The sequence below is a fragment of the Schistocerca americana genome, chromosome 7 (genome assembly GCF_021461395.2).
Source record: "Schistocerca americana isolate TAMUIC-IGC-003095 chromosome 7, iqSchAmer2.1, whole genome shotgun sequence".
Taxonomy (NCBI): Eukaryota; Metazoa; Arthropoda; class Insecta; order Orthoptera; family Acrididae; genus Schistocerca; species Schistocerca americana.
Window position 1 is genome coordinate 63,904,181 of NC_060125.1, and position 13,606 is coordinate 63,917,786.

Consider the following 13,606-nt stretch of genomic DNA (forward strand, 5'->3'; position numbering starts at 1 on the left):
TACAAGTTTAAATCCGGAGGTATGCGTAAAGCATCATCCGAAATTGTTCTAAACACATTCTCCGAAAATTATTTCGAGCGGTTAGTTCATGAGCCCACGAGAATAGTAAACGGTTGTGAAAACACACTTGACTTCTTAGCAGCAAATAATTCTGAGCTGATAACAAAATCGAAACAGTTACAGGGATTAGTGAACGGAGGGTTGTCGTAGCGAGACTGAATTTTGTAACCCGCAAATCCCCCTGAGAAACAACCTCCACTCCTACCAAATTAACAATGTAAGTGTAGACCAAATGCGGCTTAAGTTCAAAGAAATAGTATCGACAGTAATTGAGAGCTTTATCCCAAATATACTGACAAACGACGAAGCTAATTCCCCTTGGTACAGAAAACGGGGTAGAGCATTGCTGCAGAAACAACGAAAAAAGCATACCAACTTAAAACAAACGCAAAATCTCCAAGATTGCCGATCTTTTACAGGAGCTCGAAATTTAGCGCAGACTTCAACACCAGATGCTTATAGCAGTTTACACAACGAAATTTTATCTCGAAACCTGGCAGAAAATCCAAAGAAATTCTGGACATACGCGAAGTATGCTGGTGGTAAGACACAATCAATGCCTTCTCTGCGCAATAGCAACAGAAATACTATCGACGACAGTGCTGCCAAAGCAGAGTTACTACACACAGTCTTCCGAAATGCCTTCACGAAAGAAGACGAAGTAAAGATTCCAGAATTCGAATCAAGAACAGTTGCCAACATGAGTAATTTAGAAGTTGATATCCTCAGAGTATGAAACTTTCTGGCAGATTAAAACTGTGGCCGGACCGAGACCAGAACTTGGGACCTTTGCCTTTCGTGGGCAAGTGCTCTACCAACTGAGCTACCCAAGCACGACTCACGCCCGCTCCTCACAGCTTTACTTCCGCCAGTACCTCATCTCCTACCTTCCAAACTTTACAGAAGCTCTCCTGAGCACTTGCCCGCAAAAGGCAAAGGTCCCGAGTTCGAGTCTCAGTCCGGCACACAGTTTTAATCTGCTAGGAAGATTCATATCAGCGCACACTATGCAGCAGAGTGGAAATCTCATTTTGTATCCTCAGAGTAGTGAAGCAATTTAAATCACTTAACGAAAGCAAATCTTACGGTCCAGATTGTATACCAGTTACGCTCCTGTCAGAATATGCTGATACAATAGCTCCATACCTAACCATCATATACAACCGTTCGATCTACGAAAGATCTATACCCGAAGACTGGAAATTTGCACAGGTCACACCAATATTCAAGAAAGGTAGTAGGAGTAATCCACTAAATTACACGCCCATATCATTAAGTCGATATGCAGCAGAATTTTGGAACAAATATTGTGTTCGAACATTATGAATTACCTCTAAGAGAACGGTCTATTGACACATAGTCAACATGGACTGAGAAAATATCGTTCTTCTAAAACATTACTAGCTCTTTCCTCACACAAAGTGTTGAGTGCTACCGACAAGAGATTTCAAATTTATTCCGTGTTTGGAGATTTCCAAAATACTGCATACTCCTGTAGTAGCTTGTAGAGATGGTGCGAAGGCAGAAGACTCAACAGCAACACAAAGGATGGCAAGAGTGATGGTTCCAGCTTACAGTTGGTAAGGGGGTGACAGAACTGCCCCAATAGTGCAGACACAGGCACCCAGCGCACAAGTTGAACAGCATGCTGATGGGCAGATCAGGGAAGACTAGCCTATTCCCCATCCACAGTCATTCACCATTGTGACTGGCAGGAGTGTGGCTTATAGATCACCACTTCCCTCCATGGCCGGACGGCTGCAGACTTGTAGTAGTGGACCTCAAGTTGGCGGGAATTTGCAGACGGTTGTTAAATTCAAAAGAGCATCCTTCAAGCTGGTCTTTCATCGTTATCTGTGATGCAGGTGGGATGAACTCACTTTGAGAATGAGCCTGAGGAGGACGGAGGCTTACAGCAGTCGATGATGTGATCCCCCCGCCCAGGAAGTTTCATATCAGCGCACACTCCACTGCAGAGTGAAAATCTCATTCTGGAAACATCCCCCAGGCTGTGGCTAAGCCATGTCTCCGCAGTATTCTTTCTTTCAAGAGTGCTAGTTCTGCAAGGTTCGCAGGAGAGCTTCTGTAAAGTTTGGAAGGTAGGAGACGAGATACTGGCAGAAGTGAAGCTGTGAGGGCCGGGCGTGAGTCGTGCTTCGGTAGCTCAGATGGTAGAGCACTTGCCCGCAAAAGGTAAAGGTCCCGAGTTCGAGTCTCAGTCGGCGCACACAATTTTAATCTGCCAGGAAGTTTCATATCAGCGCACACTCCGCTGCAGAGTGAAAATCTCATTCTGGAAACATCCCCCAGGTTGTGGCTAAGCCATGTCTCTGCAGTATCCTTTCTTTCAGGAGTGCTAGTTCTGCAAGGTTGCAGGAGAGCTTCTGTAAAGTTTGGAAGGTAGGAGACGAGATACTGGCAGAAGTGAAGCTGTGAGGGCCAGGCGTGAGTAGTGCTTTGGTAGCTCAGATGGTAGAGCACTTGACCGCGAAAGTCAAAGGTCCCGAGTTCGAGTCTCGGTCGGCGCACTCGGTTTTAATCTGCCAGGAAGTTTCATATCAGCGCACACTCCGCTGCAGAGTGAAAATCTCATTCTGTAACATTATTGCTTGCATGTGAACGTCTTAAGTGACATAGTTACGTTTTTTATTCATTGCTAATACTTCTCAGTCACTATGCAGGCCTAACTGCAAAATTGCCTTTTTGTAGGGTGAATCCGATCATGCAAGTGTACAAAAAGGTCGGAAATCTAACTACAAACCTGAATTTCTTCTAAATGCGGTGAAAGCTGCCAAATCAGGAAAATTAAGCATCCGGAAAGCTTCAGAGCAATACGCCGTTCCCAGACATACTCAAGGAAAGGAACAAATACAAAATAGGCGGTCAACCAGCGTTAACGAATAGTGAGTAAAAAAGCCTGGTTGAAGAACTATTGTGTTATTCGAAATGGGGGTTTCCTGTGAGGAATAATGACGTTAGGGACATTGTACAGGCATCTCTCGATCGAGCGTGGAGGATTGAAAAAAGATTTCGTGACAATCGACATGGGCACGAGTGGCTAAAATCTTTTCTGAAAAGAAATAAAGCACTAACGGTTGGAGTAAGTGAAAATGTGAAGAGGACAGAGGCAGCAATTACGGGAGAAACAGTGACTGAGTATTTTAAAAGCTTTGAAGTGACCTTGAGTGGTGGCTCTCCCTCCAACATTGTAAGCTATGACGAGACAAAATTTTTGTGACGATACTGGACAAGTGAAAATAATAGTGAAGCGAGGCACAAGGCATCCTAAAAGGATAGTTCTAAGTGTAGTATCCTTGTGATGATAGCAGCAGCTGTCAACGACTCAGTCCTCCCACCATACACAGTTTATAGGGCAAAACACACCTACTATACTCGGACTGAAGGGGGCATAACTGGTGCAGGTTATAATAGGAATCAAAGTGGCTGGTTTGACCTAACAATGTTTGAATCATGGTTTGTTGAAACTATCTTGCCTTATGCCCGGCAGCTAGAGGGACCCAAAGTGATTACACTGGTCAACACTCATTTTCTTGCCAAGGATATTTGAGTGGCTTTAGGATGGGTTAGTGGTGCTGAGGACGAATATAGCAACCATTTATGCAGTTTGGCTCTAGTTTTTGAGATAATGCATGATTTATTCAAAAAATTAGAAAAAATTGCTAATACTGAACTCGAGCGCTACAAACTACAACGAAAAAATAAAATAATCTTTATAAATAGCTTCTATGAAAACCTGATAGGCATTTGTCCACGTATAAAACATAATTGAAAAGTTTCTCTATAAGTATATCATTTTCCGTCCATGACGAACCGCTTCCTGCACGCTTTCCTTTTATAGGTCTCTTCAGAACAGTCACGTTGCAGATTCCAGCAATAATCTGCCATCATATGCCTGTCCCATCTTCCTTTATATCTTTCCTCTATTCCTTTCATATCTTGATGGAACCGCTCTCCTTGTTCCTCACTGAAATCACCTAGATTACGAGGAAATCGATCCAAGTGGCTGTGAAGGAAGCGCAATTTTATGCTCATGTTAGCTCCTAAGTTTTGAAAGTTAGTGAGCATGTTTTTGACCAGTTCCTCGTAATTGGGAGCTTTATGATTGCCCAAAAAACATTTTACAACAGCGACAAAACTGTTCCAGGCCGATGCTTCAGTGACAGTCATGACACTTGTAAAATTGGTATTGTTGATGAGCCTGCGAATTTGAGGACCATCAAATATTCCTGCCTTAAGTTTTTCACTACTGAGTCCAGGGAACGTATTGCAGATGTATGTGAAGCAATTACTATTTCTGTCTAAAGCTTTGGTGAATTGCTTCATTAGTCCTAACTTAATATGTAATGGTGGAAGAACAATCTTGTCCCTACTAACCAGAGATTCATTAATGATGTTTGCTTCACCAACAGCCATATGTTCCCTTGGAGGCCATGTTTTCTGCTTCCAATGTTCGTGCTTTGCCCTACTATCCCACATGCAGATAAAACATGGGTGCTTTGTGTATCCACTTTGTTGTCCAAGCAAGAAGTTCACCATTTTCAAATCAACACAAATCAACCACTGGTGCTGCATATACTGAATTTTCTGCAGAACCATCTTGATGTTAGCATATGCTTCACAAAGTTTTGTTGAGTGGGCAATTGGAATAGATGCGTAACGATTGCCATTGTGTAGGAGAACACATTTTAAACTTCTAGTGGAACTGTCTATGAAGAGACGCCAGTCCTCTGGTCTATATTCCGGCAGCTCCAATTCAAGTAAAAGTCCAGGTATATTGCTGCAATACACTATCACCCCTTCTTGGTTGAAAGATGGAAGAAGGTTTTCTTCTCTCGTCCGGTAAGCTGTTATTTTAACACTTGGATGAAGACAGTTCTTTTCCTTAAGCCTGGATGCTAAGAGTTCTGATGCTTGCTTTGAAAGATTGAGTTCTCGTATCAAGTCACTGAGCTCCTACTGGACGAACTGCTGGGGTTGTGTCTCACGTCCTTCGTATTCCGAACCACTACTTGTACATTCCTCGCCGTGCACATCGTCATCTGATGATGTTAGCGTGGGTAATGTTGTGAAGGTTGGTACAGGAACATCGTTGCTGTGCACCACCGGTCTTCTTGCTGACTCCAAATCGGGATATTCCCACTTTCGTTTTTTGAACCTATTAAAACCTTTCACATTAACAATGCAAAAATAGCAATCATCTGTATGGTTCTTCTGCTCTCGCCATACCATAGGCACTCCGAAGTTTAAGCTTTTCCTTTTTCGTTTTGTCCACTGCCGTAAGCACTCCACACAGCATTTACAAACTTTATGGGGTGCCCACGCCTTGTCTTGATCTCAAAGTTTAATTCCGAAATATGCCAGATACGCTTCCTTCACAAAAAGAGTGATATTCTTCCTGTTCTTTTGAAGAACGTATTCACCACAAATGTAGCAGAACTCATCTGGATGGTTCACGCAAAGACAGCGTGAAGAACTCATGTTTTCCTAAAACAAAATTGCACAAATACTACATATTATGCAGAACTTTCTTGTATTTGCATGTCAATCACATGCAACAAACATCATTAATTGTTTTGTGTGAAATGAATACTCACCTCTTATTTGCTACGTCACGATGAAAAGGTTCTGTCTCCTTGAAGCTGCACTGCACATGTGTGTGACTTTCGACCATCGCCATTTTTCTTGTTTACACTGAACGCTACCTATCGGCTGTTGTGGGGATTACCTCGGCCAACAAATGAATGTCGAGTACCGCCGAATTCAAATCTGCACAACCCTCAATATCTTCAACACACGCACCGCACAACAGGACTGAACACATGCTGACAGTGTGATGTTTGCATGATGTAATCCTCAACCACACAGATGCACTCCCTGAGCACAATTGTTTAATAAAGATAGTACAATATCACTAATTAAAAAACAGGTAGCAAATACATTACACCATATATGGACCCTGCAGTCGATATTATCCACATGAAACTCTCATTTCCACAAGTAACCTATATCTCAAAAACCAGAGCCAATTTGGAAAAAGTACAAATATACTCGGAATGAGTATCATAACAATATCCCATTTTCGTTCAAACTTCCCTGGCAACGAAAAAAAAAAATTTATTTTGTAGAGCTGTGTTATAGGTGACAATCTCTCGAGTCATTTGTCATATAACGTAATTAAACTGTGCCAGTAACATGACATTAAATTTGTGTTTCTACCACCTAATTCACTCATTTGTGTCAGCTACTTGATGTTACCTTTTTTAGACCTTTAAAATTTGCTCGGAGAAATGTGCTAGATGATTGGAAAAGGAAGAATAGAGGAGTGGCGGCAAAATTCGAATTTCCTAGACTGTTGAAAAAAACCTTTGGAAATATAACTATCACGTCCAAATCAAATGTAATATATGGGTTCAGAAAAGCAGGAGTTTTTCTTTCTGTCCCGATAAAGTCATTTCACAGATTCCAGAGGCAACCGATAACAATGCACGTGGCACCAGCTCATCACAAGTTTCTTGGGCAGCAGCCTTCGAAATGCAATTGAAACAGGTTCACTCTAATGGATAGAAAAAAAAAAACCGCGCCAAGCAAAGCGTTTAGCATTAACTTCAGGAAAAGGAACTGCTATCAGCGACTTCAATGAGAATCATAGTGACGGGGCTGCAAGCAGGGAGTTCCTATCCGGAACATCTAACAGTGATCTAGAACAGCACGAGTCAAATGAAAATCAAGAAAAGTGGACGAGGAGAAGGATAAAGATTGGCATGAATTTAAAGAAAATGATTTCACCATAGTAAAATTTCCTACGACAAAAAGGTCTAGGTTTTTATTGGTAAAATTGAAAGCACATCTCATGGCACCTATGAAATGACGAAAGAAAGTTCTTGATGGTAATGCTTACTCTGTCTTTTGAGAAATTGACGATGCAACTGAGATAGTAAGAGCCCAAGTTATTAAAAAAGTTGTTCCAGAACATAGAAGGCGAGGTAAGTTTATTTTTGAATGGGTAGATGATTATAACATTGAGTAAGTACTTTTCACACTGATTATGATATACAATAACGAAAAATTTATATTTGTTTGTCAAATTCCGTGAATTCGAGTATTTTTATAGCAAAAATCTCAAACTTACTGCGCTTGTAAAAATTTGTTTAGTCTAGAAATTGTAAAATTTTGCTGCAAATACAGCAAGCAATATGTTTTTTAAAAATCAAATATTGATCGAATTCACTCCACTGGAAGTCTGATTCCGTTCCTGCATACAAATTACTATGTTGAACAGATTCGCCCCAACTGAGGAGGTGAAACTGATCAACAATTAACTTAAAATAATAAACTGCAATTATAAACTAAAAATAACGTAATACATGAATATATCATTACAAGGTTGTGAAATTAACATACTAAATTTTTATTCCGATATCGCAACAGTAAATGGACGAAATTAAAAAAAAAAAACTGCTGGTTTTGATCGGATTCACCTCATTTTACGGTACGTTTTACCATTAGACAATCATGATGGATAGGAACCGCCAGTCTGCGGCGAAAATCATGTTCTCTAATAAGCACATTTTTACCTGGACAGCGATGTTAATCAACAAAATGTTTTGGATACTCATGGATTCCTAGTGGCTTCATAGAAACTCGCTTTGCTCTCCAAACAATTTGGCGTCCACCAATGTTTTAAGTAGCAATAGTTTCTTCTAGCTATCTAAACGTTTTGCGTAAAATTTTCGTTCACAGATTCTTGTTGAAGATTTCAATTACAAAAGAAGGTGGTCCTGCAGAATGGAGTCAGGCCACATAAACATCAGGTTGTTTTTACAACTACTGCGTGAAATGTTTATCGCGCGAGTAATTTCAAACTGATTTTCTGATAGTGTTGCGCGTGGTTCGACGTGACTTCTGGACTATTTTGATGTGATTCCTTGTCACTTTTCTTTCTTTCTTGGATACCCAAAGGAACAGATTTTCTGAGGAATAATAGTCATCAACGAATCTGCTAGGGCTGATCAGTGGAACGTGCAACAAAGTAACAGAACTAGAGTCATCAAGTTATCGTTAAGATCGGTACTTCTGTTCTGTAAAGGGATAGACATATAATTATTATACCGCACATGTGATTCACTGAAAATAAGCTCCAATTAACAAGCAGTAATTTGCATTGCGATTGAAATAGTTTTGAAAAAAAAAAAGGGCAAGTGTTGTATTACGTTTACCTCGCCCCATGGATACCAGTAACAGTCATTCAGTTGCATCCAAATCACATGAAATATAATTTGTTTCTTTTTTTATACTGCACCGTCTACATGTGTGAGACAAAGCTGGAAAAACTAGAGTGATAATTTGTGAAACATCTAATGAGAATGTGAATATATTTAGAATAATGTTGACCTTACGACTCTTCTTCAAAGAAAATATCTGGTGTTTTTTAAGTCTACGATAAAGAACGATCTCAAGCTATCAAAACTGGCGACATATAAGAGTGGTTGATGTACCGATGACATACCTGAAGATGGGGGAAAACTGAAGAGGGCGTACGTGACTGTTGATCTGCTCTTTATCTTTGCGGCGCATAGCTTATGCTCTTGATAACAACGCATTTTATTGTAACCGCGTCTCTTGTGAAACTACCTAGATTGTCAGATTAATAATGGTACCCTCTTTGATAGGTCTGTTTTTCGCTCCAAGAGAGGAAGAAAAGTCTTTACAAACACTTGGTCCAAAATTCTCCTATTTCGACATAATAGTATTTAGAACGTCTGTGATACATCGTTATGTGAATGACTAAGATGTTGTCAAGATGCATTTGTTCAGGTATAAGGCCAAGAAATGTGGTTTATTTGCGAAAGAGACATCAATGAACGCAGTTTTGACATCATTGGTGTGTTATCTTGGAACTGGAACGCCATCAGTAGGAGCGCAACGTCTGTAAACGACGGAAGTGGCTCGTGTAAAAGAAAGAGCACGTTTAACACCTCGTCGACGATAGAAACATTAGTAACGGAGAATCTTGACATTTGCCATAATCAATTTGGGGAAACCACGGACTGGGATTCGAACCGCTGCGCTCCAGGGTGCTTGTCCACTTTTGTTAACCTCTGTCCCATCTCGCCTCAGCTCGTTAGTGCAGTCTGTTCGCGATAACCGCATGTTACATTATTCCCGTTGAGAGCTGCACGACGTGGATATACGACATACCACAGTTTTGAAATATTAGCACACTGGTACAGCGAAAAACAGTTCCGAGTTATGACTGTCAGATGCTCTCAATGTTCTTTTGTTGTCTCAGAAAAGGAGTAAGTTTCACTTCCACTCACTTCTGCCAGCGAATAGTCCTGACCTCTTATACGACTGTTGGGTAATGCAGAAGAGGGCAGCAGTAGGCCTATTTGACGAGCTGCATCAGTAGCGGCGGGCAGCAGGAATGTAGTCTGGCGGATGCTACGTGAACTTCAGGTCTATTTGGGCATTTGCAACGTATACAAGACCTTGTACTGAACAACTATCTCGACCATGTCGTTTTCCATGACTGACTACATACGAAACAACTAATTGATCTAAGGCTTTAGACAAAATTTGAAGATTATGAGGGGACAGGACCTTCGGCCATGAAGGCATTAGGAACTCCTAAACGTTACTAGGACTCGTAGCCTGCTCAGAAAAATTCCCACAATTTACCAGATTTTCAGAGTCGATTTTCTCTGGAATGTGGTGAGGCAGATGAGTTGGGGGGATAGTTAGAAGAACCCTAGCGAATTTTTGGGCCATCTTTTTATGTGTATCCAACTAATTCATGTTGTAACCACTAATACTTCCCCCTCCCTCCAACTCTTCATGGAATCGAACTCTCGTGGGTGAAACAGATTCAAAACTATGATTACTTTACCAGTGTGTTAATGTGATGCATACGTAAAACCATTACAGTTGAAGACGCAAAACCAAATATGGTGGTCAGATTATTTACCCATACACAAATTAAAGGTCAAAAGCAAAACATCTATACAACCTATGTGATGGGTATGTAAAATCTTTACGGTTGAAGACGCCAAACCCATTATGTTGGTCAGATTACTCACTCATACACTAATTAAAAAACCTCATGGGTGATGCTGTCGTTTCACTGCATAAACCGCGAGATTGTAGTAAGCGATAAACTTTTTTTCCTTTCATTATTTTGTGGAGCATGTCAACGAAAAAGTTTCGAAAAGGTCTGAAATTACACTGAAGTGCTGAAGAAACTGGTATAGGCATGCGTTTTCAAATACAGAGGTATGTAAACAGGCAGAATATGGTGCTGCGGTCGGCAACACCTGTATAAGACCAGTGTCTGGCACAGTCGTTAGATCGGTTACTGCTGCTACAATGGCAGTTTATCAAGATTTAAGGGAGTTTGAGCGTGGAGCTATAGTCGGCGCACAAGCGACGGGACATAGCATCTCCGAGGTAGTGATGAAGTGGAGATTTCCTGGATGACCCCATCACGAGTGTACCGTGAATATCAGGAATCCGGTAAAACATCAAATCTCTGACATCGTTGCGGCCGGAAACATATCCTGCAAGAATGGGGCCAACGCCGACTGAAGAGAAACGTTCAACATGACAGAAGTGCAACCCTTCCACAGATTGCTGTAGATTTCAGTGTTGGGCCATCAACAAGAGTCAGCGTGCGAACCATTCAACGAAACATCATCAATATGGGCTTTCGGAGTTGAAGGCCCACTCGTGTACCCTTGATAACTGCAGGACACAAAGCTTTACACCTCAACTGCGCCCGTCAACACCGACATTGGACTGTTGATGACTCGAAATACGTTGCCTGGTCGGACGAGTCTAGTTTCAAATTCTATCGAGCGGATGGACGTGTACGGGTATGGAGACAACCTGATGAATCCATGGACCCTGCATGTCAGTAGGGAACTGTTCAAGCTAGTGAAGGGTCTGTAATGTCATGGGGCGTGTGCAGTTGGACTGATGTGGGACCCCTGATACGTGTAGATACAACTCTGACAGGTGACACGTGTGTAAGCATCCGTTCAAAAAAAAATGTTCAAATGTGTGTGAAATCTTAATGGGACTTAACTGCTAAGGTCATCAGTCCCTTACACACTACTTAACCTAAATTATCTTAAGGACAAACACACACACCCATGCCCGAGGGAGGCTCAAAATGGTTCAAATGGCTCTGAGCACTATGGGACTTAACATCGGAGGTCATCAGTCCCCTAGAACTTAGAACTACTTAAACCTAACTAACCTAAGGACACCACACACATCCACGCCCAAGGCAGGATTCGAACCTGCGACCGTAGCAGTCCCGTGGTTCCGGACTGTAGCGCCTAGAACCGCATGGCCACCGTGGCCGGCCCCGAGGGAGGACTCGAACCTCTGCCGGGACCAGCCGCACAGTTCATGACTTCAGCACCCGAGACTGCTCGGCTAATCCTGCGTAGCTGCATCCTTTCATGTCCATTGTGCATTCCGACGGACTTGGACAATTAACACTTCCGCTGGCTACCAAACTCCCTAGACATTAATATTATTGAGCACATGTGGGATGCCTCGCAACGTGCTGTTCAGAAGAGATCTCCACCTCTCGCACTCTTACGGATTTATGGACAGCCCTGCAGGATTCATGGTGTCAGTTCCCTCCAATACTACTTCAGACATTAGTAGAATCCACGCCACGTCGTGTTGCAGCACGTCTGCCTGCTCTCGGGGGCGCTACATGATATTAGGCAGGTGTACGTGATTCTTTGGCTCTTCAGTCTACGTGTAAAGTCTGTTATAAGCCTCTCATTCTGAAATAATGGAAGAGCATATTGTCTGGGTAGTTTGTGAGCCATGAGCTATGCTGCCCGAAGGCTTACATACAGTTTCGAACTTTAATAAGTGACTAATTGCGCTACAGTTTTAACTTAAGGCCATACTTCTTGATTAGAAGACTATAATAGAATTTTAAATTTTTCGTTCCCATCAATAACATGAAGTACTGAAATCAAATTATTATTGCCCATGGAAGCCGTTTGATAGGCAATCTGCAACCGGTAACCGGTTATAGCCATTTACTAAAATATACACGTGCGACATTTGGATGATACTTACAATGTCCGATGGGTAAATCGTGATGGTTCTATGATACGACAACTTCGTGCAGCTGCCCTTACATCACTGGAGTTGTTCTCCTGTGGATGCACCAAAAGATTTGATTCACGCTATGCCTATAAACAATGAGGACGATCAGAGCCAGCAGTGTGACGCCATAGTGAAGCTTGTTTTGGAATGCGAAAGGGGGGTGGAGGGGGGCAACGCCCGCTTCCCTCCTCCTCCCCACTACAGTCGGCACTCTAATCCTGCGTATCGCTGTAGTATCAGTTAGACAGCTGGAAGAGAGCCAGAACACCTCATCGATATTGACTGGTAGTGTGAGTAGGCTCACTCAGAGCCATTTGTCGTGAAATCTCACGACGGTTTTTCCGCGTTTGCCGTTAATCTCCTCGCAACGAAAAGCGCCAGATGATTCTGGGTTCTGGAAGCTTCCAATATCTTCAGTTCGTGATGTTTCCTCTCATATTAAAAGCCAATGGCAAAAACTATTAAAATGTGAATACAGAAAGTGTTCGCATATATGTGAACATTACCTGCCTGAAATCAAAATAACATTCACAAATCTCCCTCAGTCTAAGTGCATCGCTAGTAATACATAAACCAACCTATTATAAAGTAAAGGTAAATAAACAAATGTTTTCCACATTTCCATGTATGAGGTACTATTAGGTTGAGTAAAAGCAGTTACGCAGCAGTCGGATGCCACAGATTTTTTGTTTTATTTTTTAAAGCGTAAATCCGAGAAAGATTTTATATGTCTCAGTAATCGATTGTACAATTATCTTCCTGATTTATGTACAGCAGCACAATGTGTTTTTACTAAAAGAAACATGATCTCGGGAGAGCTGCCCTGACTGTTGCACGACTATTTCTGTGACATCCCAGCACGAAGAAAATGTCTCGATCTGTTACAGACGGAAACGACGTCGATATACAGGGTTATTACAAATGACTGAAGCGATTTCACAGCTCTACAATAACTTTATTATTTGAGATATTTTCACAATGCTTTGCACACACATACAAAAACTTAAAAAGTTTTATTAGGCATTCACAAATGTTTGATATGTTCCCCTTTAGTGATTCGGCGGACATCAAGCCGATAATCAAGTTCCTCCCACACTCGGCGCAGCATGTCCCCATCAATGAGTTTGAAAGCATCGTTAATGCGAGCTCGCAGTTCTGGCACGTTTCTTGGTAGAGGAGGTTTAAACACTGAATCTTTCACATAACCCCACAGAAAGAAATCGCATTGGGTTAAGTCGGGAGAGCATGGAGGCCATGACATGAATTGCTGATCATGATCTCCTCCATGACCGATCCATCGGTTTTCCAATCTCCTGTTTAAGAAATGCCGAACATCATGATGGAAGTACGGTGGAGCACCATCCTGTTGAAAGATGAAGTCGGCGCTGTCGGT